The sequence below is a fragment of the Mercenaria mercenaria genome, chromosome 15 (genome assembly GCF_021730395.1).
Source record: "Mercenaria mercenaria strain notata chromosome 15, MADL_Memer_1, whole genome shotgun sequence".
NCBI classification, from domain to species: Eukaryota; Metazoa; Mollusca; class Bivalvia; order Venerida; family Veneridae; genus Mercenaria; species Mercenaria mercenaria.
Genome location: NC_069375.1, coordinates 65,548,485 through 65,563,568, shown reverse-complemented (window position 1 = coordinate 65,563,568; position 15,084 = coordinate 65,548,485).

The window sequence follows — 15,084 nt, the reverse complement described above, 5'->3', positions numbered from 1 at the left end:
CTTTGTGCTTAATGAGGCCTGACTGACGCTCATGGTGTGTGTTTTTTTCTGGATAAATAAAGATTTGGTTGTCGTCCTTGGAAAAATATTGAATATTCGTTTAAGTCGTTACACATTTAAAGATAAAAAAGAAATAGTTCTTGTTTTAAAGATGAAAGGCTAAGATGAATTTTGTGTATAACGTTTGCAAAACGCCAGCGCAGGTGACGTACACATAACTTAAAACGCTCGCGTTGTAGTGTCACAACCTAACCAGTATTAATGTCGGTTTCTCTCCCACACTGAAATAACTAGATCGCGGTAAATATTGTCTATTTAAAGGGTTCAAATAAAATATTTTGAGAAACATCTCTTTTGGAGGAGATAAAAAGTCAACACGACATTGATTACTACACCTTGATTTTAAGAAATGTCTTGAAATTGAAAGAAAGGTTGTTCATGAGGTTGTAGTCGATTTCGGCCTGAGTGATATATTGTTTCGCGTAAGAACGAAACACTCGGGTTATTCTACGATAAATCACACTTGGGAACTTGTTATTTCGATTTTAACACGACATACTAGTATCAACAGTGTTAGAAAAAAATGGTAACTACTTTTACGACCGTGCAACGCGCCTGGATCGGATGACGTCATTGCACGCGCGTGGGTTATTGCAGAATAACCCGAGATAGATTTTGCTCTACATGTATGTAGCACTGGCACCAGACCAGAAAGAAAATGTGTCTATACAACAGACCCTACCCCTTGGTATTCTATAAGAACCATTGTCATAAACGGGAAAGTGCACTAACCTATTTCAATCGTACATTTCTCACATAAAACGCACAGTTCGGTTAATGGGTGCCCAGCATATTGAACAAGTGGTAATTTATCTTCACATTGTCTCAATATTTTATACTGCAGAGATACTCCACATATTTATGCTTTCGTCAACGTTACAACTTGCGTGAACTTCCCTAATGAACATCCGGTCTAGAGGTCACATGTTCGGCGAAATGTAAACAAACAAATCTGAATGCAAAGTATTTACTGTTTTACAATAAAACTCACTTGGGAAGTTCAACCAAGTTTCAAAAAAGTATGCGTTGTTTCTCTAAGAAAAGAAATATTGAAGAAATGTAACCGGTACACAATGGAAGATAAATTACCACCTGTTCAATATGCATAGTACTCATTTACCGAACTGCGCGTTTTAGATATGAAATGCACGATTGAAACGGGTCAGTATTTTTCCCGTTCATGACCATGGTTCTTATAGAATACCTAGGGGTAGGGTATATGTATAGGATAGACAACGAGTGCCGTTGTCTACGGGATATATACAACGAGCAAAGCGAGTTGTATATATCCCGTAGACAACGGCACGAGTTGTCTATCCGACTTAGACCACGTGATATAAAAACTGCAATTATTGATAACTGTCCCACGCGTTCTATAGAAATTAGGATTAACGTGTTTTTATAACAGTGATATTATCTTTGTACCGTTAGCGCTTATTTGTCAGTAGGGCATATGAAAGAATGCAGGATATTTTGTATAAATTCACTTTTACTCAAATACCGGATTTACTAAAATTTGACGTTCATTAACACTTTGAGTCAGTTGCAATCGAAAATGCTAAACGGTTAAATATGGATTTCTCAAAAATACTCAAAACTGAACTGCTGAACAATTACTTTTTGTGAGGAGTTTGCATGTTGGCAAAACACGATGACAGATACGTTGATTCAAGAAGATAGCCAGGTTCCGAAACTGCAAAAAAGGCTGACAGCAAATCGGAGGTAAACATGTTGGATAAAAATATTACTGTTGTTTAAAATAATCTGGTATTTTAAGTAAGGACTAGTGCTTACTGGTAATATACATAAACACATACAAATTATCAGATTCTATTAGAAATCACTTTTCAACAATCGGTATAAAGTGACAAAATAATTATGGTTATATTCATTTTTTATTCTTATAAAAACAGGAACCAGTGTCGGTGTTTATTTATTTATTTATTTTGTTTATCATGATATAGTTAGTGCGTAGATGCTCGTAGTACTACGAACACTTTTTACTATATCGTGCCTTTCTTGTAAGAATGATGTAGTTGTTCTACTATCTCACAGGGCCTAGTTCGAAACTTTAACGGGCTATTAGTTTAGTTTAGTTAAGTTTATACTAATTTGTTTTAGCTCGATTGTGATGAAATCTTTAAGCTTATTGTAACCGCTCTCGAGTCCATTTCCTGTGAAAACCAGTACTGGTGTCATATTAAAAGTCATGGTCGTGGCCCCAATGATGCTCGAACCCACGACCCCTGCATTAAGCTGTTAAACTAATATACTTATAAAGTTAATCGACCGTTAGCTCAATCGCCTGTTTAAGTTTCAAACAACTAGATCCAGTTGTTTGCAAATGTAAGGATCGTGCTGACATGTCTATTTTATAACAAGTGAACATAAAAAGTTACAACTGTTGGAAACGTTTCAGTGAATGTGTAAATTACGTATTTACCCAGTTGGTTCTACACTACAAATATGGAGTTTCTTGTAATCCAATTTGATTTTTATATGCATAGTTATTCCAGTATTGTATTTCAGTCATGTGAACCCTTTTATTGATATCCAATTACATGGGCTCATTTTTAAGATATTAATATTTAGACGTTGTCAACTGAATTTACCTCCAAGTCAATCTTATTTTTTATCTCATTGATAACTGGTAAAAATATTGCAAGGTCATTTTACTCCGGCGTTAGCCTGTATTGTTAGATGGTAAACTGACACGAAATTCACGCGTTTTTTGCCCAAGTTTCCCCCGATATATATACAACGCTACTGTTGTATATGAAATATAGACGGGTACAAGTCTGCTTTGTGATTGACTATTTACGGATTATCGTGGTCTAATGTACAGATGCATTTTCTTTCTGGTCGGGTGGTTATTTGCTGCTCGTGTTAGAATATGTAATAACGTTTAATTTCTATAAACGACCGCAGTGTTTTTGTATGACGTGGTTAACAACACGACCTACACGTGCTACACGTGCACAGGTGATAACGGTAATGTTTCAAGTGCCACATAAGAAACCATTATACTAGATCAAATTTAATGGATAAAAAGTGCATATATAAATATATTTGAATACAAGTTGCAAGAATAAAATAATTTCTATACATATTTATATGGATTAGTGTGCAAAATACGTACGTGAAATGAGAGGACTAGATGTACAATGTAGTAAGGCATTTTCATGACCACGTAGGCAAAAGCGGAAGACCAAATAGACTTTCCTCATAAACATTTGTCCGATGTGTTTATAAAATGCATTTTCGTCCTTATTATCTTGATTATAAAATCATGTTGTAGAATGATCTTGGATGTTTCATTTGACATAAATTAATTTGATAAATGGATTTAACTTTGATTGATTTTGATACATAAATCTATCTGTTTCGACGTTTTAGGGTAGATTGTGCATATTAAAATAAATCGATTTTTATCGATTTTAAAAGATATAAACAATACAATTTATTAAATATAACCGAGGCAGCTGTAGTTACGGGACAGCAAGGTACCCCATTGCGCTTTCATATTAATATAAGGTAAACAGTCACGGTGCATACCTTACATATAACAGGTCATCATTTCAGTTTGCATTTTTGCGCTTGCATATTCTTGTAGTTTTCGACAGAAAAACATGCTTTCAGACTGTTTTCGGGCTATATCTACAGCTTTCAGACTGTATTCGGGCTATATCTATTGCATTCAGATTGTATTCGGGCTATATCTACTGCTTTCAGACTGTATTTGGGTTATATCTACTGCTTTTAGACTATATTCGGGTTAGATCTACAGCTTTCACATTGTACTCGGGATATATCTACTGTTTTCAGACTGTATTCGGGCTATATCCATGTTTATATCTACTGCTTTCAGACTGTATTCGGGCTATATCTACTGCTTTTAGACTGTATTCGGTCTATTCCTAATGCTTTCAGACAGAATTCGGGCTATATCTACTGCTTTCATATTGTACTCGGGCTATATCTACTGCATTCAGATTGTATTCGGGCTATATCTCCTGCCTTCAGACTGTATTCGGGCTATATTTACCGCTCTCAGACTGTATTCGGATAATATGTACTGCTTTTCAGACTGTATTCAGACTATGTCTACTTCAACAAAAACTATGTGAGTGCAGCAGATTTCCACAGCAGAGTCGTGTCTATGATTGGTTCGTTTACTAATTGCTCAAAAATTCACAGCTTACGATATTGCGCATATTTCTTGAAATATACGGTAAGACGGCAAAATTATTAGACAATGACATTTGGACATTATTCAACGAATTAAGCGAGACTTGTGTTCATACAGTTAAACTAACAATTTCTATTTTTAAAGTGGTCTATTTAATCAACTTGCTGGTGCAAAATATCCATTTGTAGTAACACTTTATGCTGTGCAACCCCCTGAAGCGTTCCATTGGTGAAGCGCTGTTGAATTATCAATAAAATGAATTTTATAACAATTAAAACAAGTCCCGTCCCTAGATTTGCCACTATAATGCCACCCTTTTCAATGTTGGAGTATTTAGACAATTTTCCACCACAATTCCACCTAAAATGCCACCAAAATGGTGAGAAAATGAACAGGGGGGTGGCAAACCTGTGTTACACTAAATTCCGCCTTTTTCCAATTGTGTACACCTTTAAGTGGCAATAAGTTGAGTATTTAGACAGTTTTACACCATCAAGTACAGTGACACAGAGGTGACGTGCACTACCCTTTTTTTTTTAATTGCACCTCTCTTGTTTGTGTCGTTCCAACGAGATACTAACTCGAGGGAACGACTTAGTATGACGTGGTAACGAGTTACTAAGTCGTGGGAATTTTTTTAACGACATACAAAGAGAGAAGTGCAATTTAAAAAAGTATTGTATTGAAAAAGAAAGAGTAGCACAATAAAAAAAAGAGTAGTGTAATAAAAAAAATAATAGTACAATAGAAAAAGAAGGAAACGACTTAGTAACTTGTGGGAACGAGTTAGCTATGTCGTGGGAACGACTAACTATTTCGTTCCCACGAGATAGTAAGTCGTTACCACTACATAGCTATCTCGTTCTCACGAGTTAGTCAACCAATCAAATTTTTTATTGCGCTACTCTTTTTTTTCAATGCAATACTTTTTTTAAAATTGCATTTCTCTTCTTTATGTCGTTCCTACGACTAAGTAACTCGTTACCATGACATACTAAGTCGTTCCCTCAAGTTAGTATCTCGTGGGCACGACATAAAAAAAGAGAAGTGCAATTGAAAAAAAAAAGAGTAGTACATGTCACATCTTCGCACCATAATCACGCCACCATTATGGTGAATTTCTTTTTAAATTTGCCACTAAATACCACTTATTTCCACCTTCATGGTGGCAGTAAGTGGAGTATTTAGACAAATTACCACTAAAACGCCACCATTGTGGTGTACAATCTATTTTCCACGAAACGCCTCTTATTTCCACCAATCGCCACCTAAAAGGTGGCAGTTAGTTGACAAATTTATAACAAAATGCCACTATGGTGGCACTCCTACTTTCCACTAAATGCCACCAGATAGCTGGCAATAGGTGGAAAATAGGTGGAACTAGTGGAACCCGCAGGATCTGAAAAAAATCAGTAGTAAGCAAATATGAAGTTATATTCATAATTATATTTTCATCTTTTTGCAAAAATCAAAAACGCTTCACAAGAAAACACAAAAGATCTAAAAAGATATCGGATTGTCATGAATTTATATTTTCATTTTTTGGGGGATGACTTCGTAAGGGGCGAATGACCTCAAATTTCCCCCTTTTGGAAAAAGGCCATATTACACAAAACCGAAAAAGCAAACCATCATTAAGAGAAATTTTTTTAATATTTAATAATTTGTAAAAATTTAAAAAATTTCATATAAGAGGGCTAACAATCACTGACACAAAAAACACTCTACAAATTAATCATCTTTTTAAATACTTGTGGTAATAAATACAGGGGTTCCCTTCTAGAATTAAATTTTTTCTTTCCCCACCAAACCAGGTTTCATCAATAAAGAACAAAAATGTCTCAAAACTAGTTATAAACAGTAAGTTGCTTTGGGAAAAAATGAAATTATACTAATACACATAAAGGAAAAAACGTTGCTCTATATGATAAATTTTTATTAATTTTTCCTGAACAAATAGGTTACTTTGTTTAAAATGAAGTTTATGCTTTTAAACATTTAAGGCAATAATCTGCTAACTGTTGGATTTGATGAAAAAATGTGTATGAACTGCCTAAAAGTGATTACACTGTGTCAAATTTTCAAAATATCTTTCAAGGATTATTTGTTATGTGGGAATGTAGGATTGCAAAAAGTTAAGGGCAAAAACCTGGTTCCCGAAGGACCCTGACGAAAATTGCACAGGCGATGCTGCCTTAGGAACATTTTTGTAAAGTTTTTAAGATCCATCAATAGATACAGGAAAACTCTTCTTTTACGGGAAAAAGGGGGGTGGGGGGGGGGGATACTAAAAAGAATGCTATGATTATATTATAATTTATAGGTTAGTTTTTTAGCTAAATTTTTTCCAATAAAATCATTTTCAATGTTTTTAACAAATCGGGGTTAATACTATTTTTTTGCTAATTTATAAATTACATAGGTTTTGGTGATTTTAGCTAAATATACTTTTAACAAAGCATTTTCAATTAACGGAGGGACAGATAAAAAAACGACAACACCAAAAAAATATCCCTCGCCTTGGGGGAAAGATAAAAATGGCATTTTTTTTTCCCATAAATTTTTTTTGTTTTTTCTTCACTTTTTTAAATCACATTATTTATGTTTCCCGAAATTATAGTTTCTTTTCTGCTAAAAAGCTGTATTGTAAGATATAACAGTCAGGCAGGAGTCATGTCCAAATTTGCACGTTTTTAGAAGGTTTCCTTTAAACAGTTTAAAGTCTCTATTATAATGCAAATTTAAATAAGAAAATAATCACAAAAATGAAAAATTTTTACCAGATTATGATTTTTTTTCATTTTCAAGTATTTGTTAAGAGTAAGTGGGTAAACAAGTTAAAGAAAGAGTAATTTGAACAAAAAAACAGATAATATTCTTCCCTCATTTTTTTTCTAACCCCTTGATACACATCATTCCCAAATTTAAAATTCTGGTATTACACACAGAAAAATTTTTGCATCTAGATGCTTCCTGCTGATAACTGCCCAAAAATTTCCCACCGGGGAACTGTTTCTACATCATGTGTGATCTTGAAACTTTCTACCCTTGATTTTTTCTTTAACCATTTTCCTCAAAAAAAAAATAATCACTGCAGACACATTAAAAAAATCCCCCATAGCCATTTCCCCATATTTACCCCCTTTTTTCCCCAAAAAAACAACACTGATAATGATTTTATTTTTCTTCTATAAAATGTTGATTGAAAAAATGAAAATTTGTATTTAATTAAATAAAAACAAAAATAACCTTTTTGATAACCAAATTTAAATTTTTCAAGTTCTTTTTTCTAAGTTCATCAAATCGGGGTCGTATATAATAATTTTAAAATAAATGTGAAAAAAAATCTAAATTAAAAAAGCGGATAGAAAAAACAAAGGTTTTTCTAAAGTAAAAAATTTTTCTTCTCAGAAAAAAACCCCAAAAATAAAAATTTTGTTTTTAAATGAAATTACTTTGACCACGGGAATCAGGTCAGACACTTTCATATTTACCCCCCCCCCCCGATCCCATTTTGAAGAGGAAAGGGGTATATGTTTTGCAATTTTTGTCTGTCTTCAGTGTTCAAGTAAACCATTTGGTTTCCGGACGATAACTCAAGAACGTTGGGCAGGATCAAAAAATTTAAGAGGGGTTGCTTTTGTCACACATGGCCCTCTTGATTTTGAGGCATCGATAAAGGTCAAGTTCCAGGGCCCCCAAAACATTTAAAAAGGGTTTTTGGGAGATAACTCAAGAACGTTTGGGGCCTAGGACAAAAAATTTATGGGGAGGTTGGTCAACCCCCGAATGCCCCCCTTAAAATTTTAAGGTTATATGCAAGGTCACAGTGTCCTGGAATTTTTAAACCTTTCCCGGCCCGAAAATTTGGGAACGCGGGGGCCGGTAAAGAAACAATAGGGGGGTTGATCATGCCCGCAGAACGATTGATTTTGAGGTCATTGGAAAAGGTCAAGTCACATTGCCCCAAACATTAAAAATTTTTTTTTCCCCAAAAACTCAGAATGCTTTGGTCTAAGTCAATTTGTACGGAGATCACTTATAACGGGAAATACCTAATTTTAAATGAGGTCATATTCAAAATTTTTTTTTCCACCTATTCCCCCCAAAAAAATTTTCTAAGCCCTATTTTCCCAAAAGCCCCCCATTAAACCTAAAAAACAAGTTTATTTTCCCAACATTTCCCCCCTTTTTCCCACCATAAAAAAATTTTTCAAATTTCCATCTAGGCACATAAATTCCACCAAAAAAGTGGTTTTTCATGGCAAATGACCCTTTGGGGAAAAAAAAGAGTGGAATTACACCAAACCCAGCTAATGCCCCCTATTTCCCCCAATTGTCATTTTCCAGGGAAATAAGTGGCAAACAGGGGCATAATTTGGGCAAATCTGGGGACGGGGGGTATTATTTTGAAATGCAAAATTGATTTTAAAAGTCAAAATAGAAAACCCTTTGTGTAATTACCTTATACAGCGTAGGAACTATGATTAAAAGGGAAAGTTATTACTTTTCCAAAATTGATACAATCGCATAAAAACCGAACCCAAGGCCATAATTGCGTTAAAAAAACCTTCAACAATGCGATCACTTAAAATGAATTAAAATTTAAAAAATTTGTAACTTGACGTCTTAATTTTTAAAATTTGTCACTGCAAACAAACCCCCAGAATTTTGCTTGAAGTTTTTGCGGGTTTAAATTCTCGAGCCAATGACTTTTTATGAACACATGTGCCCAAATGGAATAAAATTTTATTTAGATTAATATTTAATAGTGATTTCATTCGAAATGTGTAGCATTTTTATTTATAAAAAACAGGCAATTCCCATTTCATATCAATTTTTTTCGGCAAAAAGTAAAAATATTACATGTGATTAGTACCCAAATTTTGCCTTTTAAATTAGTTTTGTATTGAGAAAAAATTAATTTTAAAATTTTTAAAAAAAATCCCCACAAGTCATACAGTTAACATTTTTGACATAACAATTTGACCAAAACAAATGCGGCTGATAGTTCAAATGTAAAAAAATTTTTTTTGAAAAATTATTTAATTTTAGGGGCGCACGTGATTGGGTTTTTTAATGCATTTTACATGTGAGAAAAAAATTTGGTTTTTACACATTTAATCGAAGATTAATGATTTTTCCCCAAAAAAAAAAAAAAATAATAAACTAGAAACTTTTCCAAGAAAATAAAGTCCAGAAGATGTATAAACTTTTTGGAACGGGTAATTTTTAAGTTTTCTAAACTTTTTAAAATTTTTTTTCTTTTATTTTTAAAGGGCAATTTATAAGTCATTGTTTTCATGTATATATACACATTCCATGGTGCATTACAGAAATTTTACATTCAATTTATGTATTACATAGAAGGAATACAAACGGTATTTTTTTGTATATTAAACACTTTTGGTGCTGAAAGTAAAAAGTCCCTGTTTTTTGGCGTCCGTATTAAGCACGATTTTAGCCTGTTCCCTTTATCCCGCCTGAATAATGTCCCAAATTGGATTGCTTGGTAATTTTCCCCGGTATTTCACCATAATGAAGTTTAGTAAGGCCTAGGGGAAAAAAGGGCTAAAAATCTTCACTCTGAGTCATGTTGACAGGTAAAAAGGACAACGCGTTCGTCCCCCTTAAAACCCTTTATAATCAGCACAATGAGTTTATGCTACCTTAACATGGCGAACCCAAATTTCCTTCTCCCCCGGACCCCCTTTTGTTTTTTTAAATTTTTCTTTGTTAATTTATTTTTTTTGTTAATTTTTTAAAAATTTTCAAAACCGTGAAAATCTTACTAATGCAAAACAGTTCGTCTGTTAAATTTAGACTCTAAATTTTTAAATTAATTTTCGGGAAACAACTGTACTATTTGAAATAGAAAAATTTGATAATAAGCTGAATAGGTAAGGGTTCATTTGCTTCCAAAAATTCCAAAATGAAATAGAACTTTTTTCAAATTTTTTGTTATGTTCCATTTTTTTAAGCCCCAAAAGGTCAAGTACGGTTTTTTTGGTGCCCGTCGTGTGCCCATCCACAATATCAAAACACAGTCTTTTTCAAATATTCCCTCATTATAAAAAACTTCACAATGCCCCTTTTTCAACATTGCCAAAATTGTTTAAATAATATTTGTCCCTTTTGTCATTTTCAAGTTTTCATTTTTTAAAGGGTTTTATGATAGAAATTTATTCTTTGCTTAACATGTGGGGTTTGTCCCTTTACTGTCTTCACCAAAAATAAAAAATAAAAGGGCGTTTCTAATAATTTTTAAAAACGGACACCAAAAAAAATTTAAAAAAATTACATTTTTTTGTTTCTGATACTGGGGAAAGGTTTACAGAAAAAATTTAAATTTAAAGGGATTGAATGATTTTTTTTTTGTGACTTTATTTAAAATTTTCTTATACTCCGGGAAAGAAAAAAAACATTTTTTAGAAAAGCACTTTTACTGTAAAACTTAAATATAATTAAGAAGGGAAATTATTTTCTTTTGCGAAAATCATGGAAACCAACTTTTGGGTTTTTTACAAATTTAATCCAAAAAACACTCCTACGTATTACATTAGAATAATTTTTTTAAATTTGATTAACCACCTTAAAATCAACTATTCAAACTTTTAAAAATTTGTACGGCCCCCTAACAACTTATATCATTAAAAATTTCTGATCGTTTAAAACTTTCTAGATCCTTTCCCAAAAATGATGTTTTAGCATGCACTCTTTTATGATAAATTTTGAATCAATAAAACTAAAACCCCTTAATGCTAATTTACAAAAACTTTTTTTCCCTAAATTACCAAAATTCTTTAAAAAAAAAACCCTTTAATGCTTCGTAGATTGGTTTTTTGAAATAATCAGTTTTTCTTTTTTTCGGGGTTGCCCCCAAACACTTTTGATGGAAAAGACGCGACCGGACGAAAATTAAATTTGGGCAGCGAAAATAAGGGGTTGAGGATGTGGCAAAAAAACATACAAACTAAAATTTTAATTTTTACAAGCCTTTAAGATAAATCGTTAAGTTTTGGGGAAATAATTCAATTATAACTGAAAACAAATCCATTTTCAAGTACTTATGTTTAAAAATGAGTAAAATCATTGACATCATTTTTATATGTTTTTTAAATTTGGGGAAAAACTTAAAAGATTTTAGTCCCCGTTGTGAACCCAATGACATTTTTAAACCCGGTTTTTCAAAAATTTATCCCGATAAATTGCCCTTTCGATTTTTTTTAAAATCTTGTTTTTAAATGGCCCTTTTAGCTTAAAGTATTTTAAGGTTTTATTTTTTTTCGAGGGAACTTTGTTTTTAATTCGGATTTTCGATCTCTTCCCCTTAGTGCTAATTTCTAAATGGTGGCCATCTTTCTTTTGGGACGTCCCATTATTTTTTAAAAGGGGTTTTTTCACAAAAATTACTGACGAATGCGAACAGTGCAACCAGATCAACGACGAGTGCAGGCTGATCTTGGTCGCAGGGTGAAAAAGGCAAAATTCCTGCCCCCAGAGGCAAAGGGGTTAAAAATAAAAACAAAAGTATTTTTTCATCAGCATTAAATGATACTGAAAAAAGTCTAAAAAAAAATTTTAGCTATTACCGTAAATAATTCACTCCCAACGATTGTAAAAGCACTGATTTTTCCCTTTAAAAAAAAATTTTTGGGTTTCAAAAAATTTAAATGGAAAAAATATCTGCGTGAGGGGGATATTAAAAAGAAGAATTAATTAACTTTTCGGTTTTTTTCTTTTTTAGGAACACCGGGTTCGAAATTAATCTTTTTTTAATTAGTTGTTTTCCAGCGTTTTTACGAATTTTCCGCTTTCGAGGGGCAATCAAACATTTATTGCTTTTTTTTCGCTTTTATTACAGGAAAAAATTCCCAAAATGACCGGGTCGTCACAAATAGTTAAAACGTCTTCTTCTGTATCGTTTAATTTAGAGCGGGAAAGCCACCCAGCGGGCTTACGGAAGGTATGGTTTCTACCCAGGCCGCTCGTGTGAAATAATGCACGGGGGGGCCCCTGGGGCTTCCCACTATAAAAGCGGAAAAGGGCCCCATATGACCTTCATGGTGGGGCGCGTTAACCCCAAAAAAAACAAAAAAGAATTGCCCACACTGGTCAAGTGGCTTTTGGTATTTTGTACCTCGGTTTTATCCCATAAAAAAATCTTTACTTTATGCCCCAATAAAATATTTTTAGGAAAACAAGTGGTTGATACCACTTTTTCATTGCGCAAAAAATATTCCCCTCCCGGGGCTTTGAAAAAAAAAAGGGTTTTGGGGGGAAATTTTGGAGGGGTTTGTTTTATAATTTTTTTTTGAAAAATAAAAAGAAATTTTTAAATTGGCCCCATTTTTTGCCTAGTATTTTAAGAAGAAAAAAATTTTTGTTGTTTTTGGGTTTTTTTTTGGGGTTTTAGAAGTTTATTTGCCCCCTTTTTTTTAAGAATGTTAAAAAAAAAGGGGTTGGGTTTTTGTAAAGTGTGGTGTTATTTATTTTTTGGGGGTGATTTTGTTTTGTGCAAGAGAAATTTTTTTAAAATAAATTTTTTTTTTTTGGGGGACGAAATGTTTTTCTGTTACTAGGTAATTTAAGGATAAAAAACCCAAAATTTTTTGTTTAAAATTGATTTTGTTTTTGGGTTAAAAAAATTAAGGTATAAAAATGAAAAGGGGAAAAATTTTTTGGCCCCGTTATTTTTTTTTAATTTGTTCATTTTAATCTTTTAAATGCAAATTTTTGAAAAAAATTTTCTTATTATTTTAAAAAAATTTTGTTTTTGTGAAACCGAGGGAATTTGGGTTTTTAAAACAAAAAAAGTGCTGTTGGGGAATTTTGTTTTTTTGTTGCATTTGAAAAATTCAGTCGTTAAACTTTGCCTTTTGTTTTTAATGAAAAAAAAAGGAAAAAGGCTTTTCTTGAAAATTTTTGTAATTTTTTCCGGTGGGAAAACGAAAAACGATGAAACCGTTTGTTAACAATTATGACCCGCCCGCCCAAAAAACCAATAATAGGCGGATGCGCACTTTGGTTCGGGCGGTCGCAACCCCCAAAAGGGGGTTTTTCTCGGGGCGCGGTTAAACATTAACACAGGATATACGGGGGCCTGAATGCGTTTTAACCCGACCGTTCGGACTTTAATTTAAAGGGGAATGATTTTTGGGCCCAACGAAGAAAAAGGGGGACAAAGGCCGGGAAGACGTTTCGCTAAAAAAAACAGAAAAATTTGCTCGTTCGCACAATAACCCTTCTTTGGGTTTCGATCGCAAACCCCCAAAACTTAGAGAAAACATGAAAACCGCCTCTTTTCCATTTCCGAACCCAAAGTTCCCCTGATAAAAGCGAAAAAATTACCATATAACACGGCGGGGGACGAATGACCCCAAAAACATTGTCGACTGAAATTTATAATTTATATCACAGGGGAGACGAAAAATGTCAAAATTTGTCGATTTCAACTTCCCGATAACACAGGCAGGGACAAAGATCCAAAAACATGTCACTGCAATTTTACAAATATATCACAGGGGGAGACGAATAATGTCAAACAATTGTCGACTGCAATTACCAGTATAACACAGGCAGGGGACAAGGACTCCGAAACATTGTCACTGCAATTATCAATTTATCGCAGGTAGGGGACAAATAATGCAAAAAATTGTCGCTGCAAATTCCCAAATATAAAACACGGGGTAGGGGACTGAACTTACATTAACACAGGCGGGGGCAAGACGCAAAACATTGTGTCGCAACAAAAATAAAAATTAAAGGGAGGGGAGAATGCTCAAAACAGCGCTCAACTTACGGAAAAAACACGGCGGGACAATGACATCAAAACATTGCAAATTTGAAAATACAAACAGAGCTGCACAGGAGACAGCGCCCCAATTTCGATGCTGGATAATAAACTTGCACATCTGAGAAAGCGGGGCGTCCTGGAGGTTTAAAGATCCATGTGGATAAAGATATTGGACAACAGCGTAACTGTTCAAAAATATAAGTAATGAAAGGAATAAAGATAAAGTGTATCAAAAAAAATTCTAAGAAAAAAGGGGGGCTAAATCAAGAAAATTGGTGAAGTTTTGGTGTATTTTTTGGGTCATATGGTGGGGGGATGATGGGGAACACTCTTGAATTTTGAATAAAATTTAGTAATAAGAGATAACGCGAAAGGCAACCACTTCAACCTGAATTCAAAGAAAAAAGGGAGAAATTCTGAAAACGGGTGCTAAGTTATGTCCTTGTTCTATGATTTGTGACGATTTTTAACAGTTTTTTTAATTTGAAGAAACCTTCTGTAAAAGAGAATAAAATAAAATGCATAAAATTTTCTAATAAAAGGGGGCATAATTCCGAACATGGTGCCGAGTTTATGGCCCTGTTAAAATTGTCGGTAAAAAATATTTTAATTTGAATTAAATACTTTTATTTTAAAACTGAGATAAAGTAAATGCCCCAAAATTTTAACCTAAAATTGAAATTTAAAAAGGATAAACTCATGAAATATTGGTAATTTTGGGGCCCCTTGGTCATAGTTAGAATGAGTGGAAAACTTTTTAAGTTGAATCTGTGCTCTTTGTTAACAGGGAAAATAGTGATTTTGCATAAAAATTAAAATTTTAAAACCCCAAGTAAAGGGGGCTAATTAGAAAGATTGGGTTAAGTCAGGACATTGTTCATAGATGTTGGTAATGATGGGAAACAAATCTATTTTAAGTTTGAATCAAATCCAATATTTATAAATAAATAGAGTGAAAGTGCAAAAAAACTAACCCAAAAATTCAAGAAAAAAAGGGGGAAATTAGAAAATTGGTGTAAGAGTATGGGCCCTGGTAGTA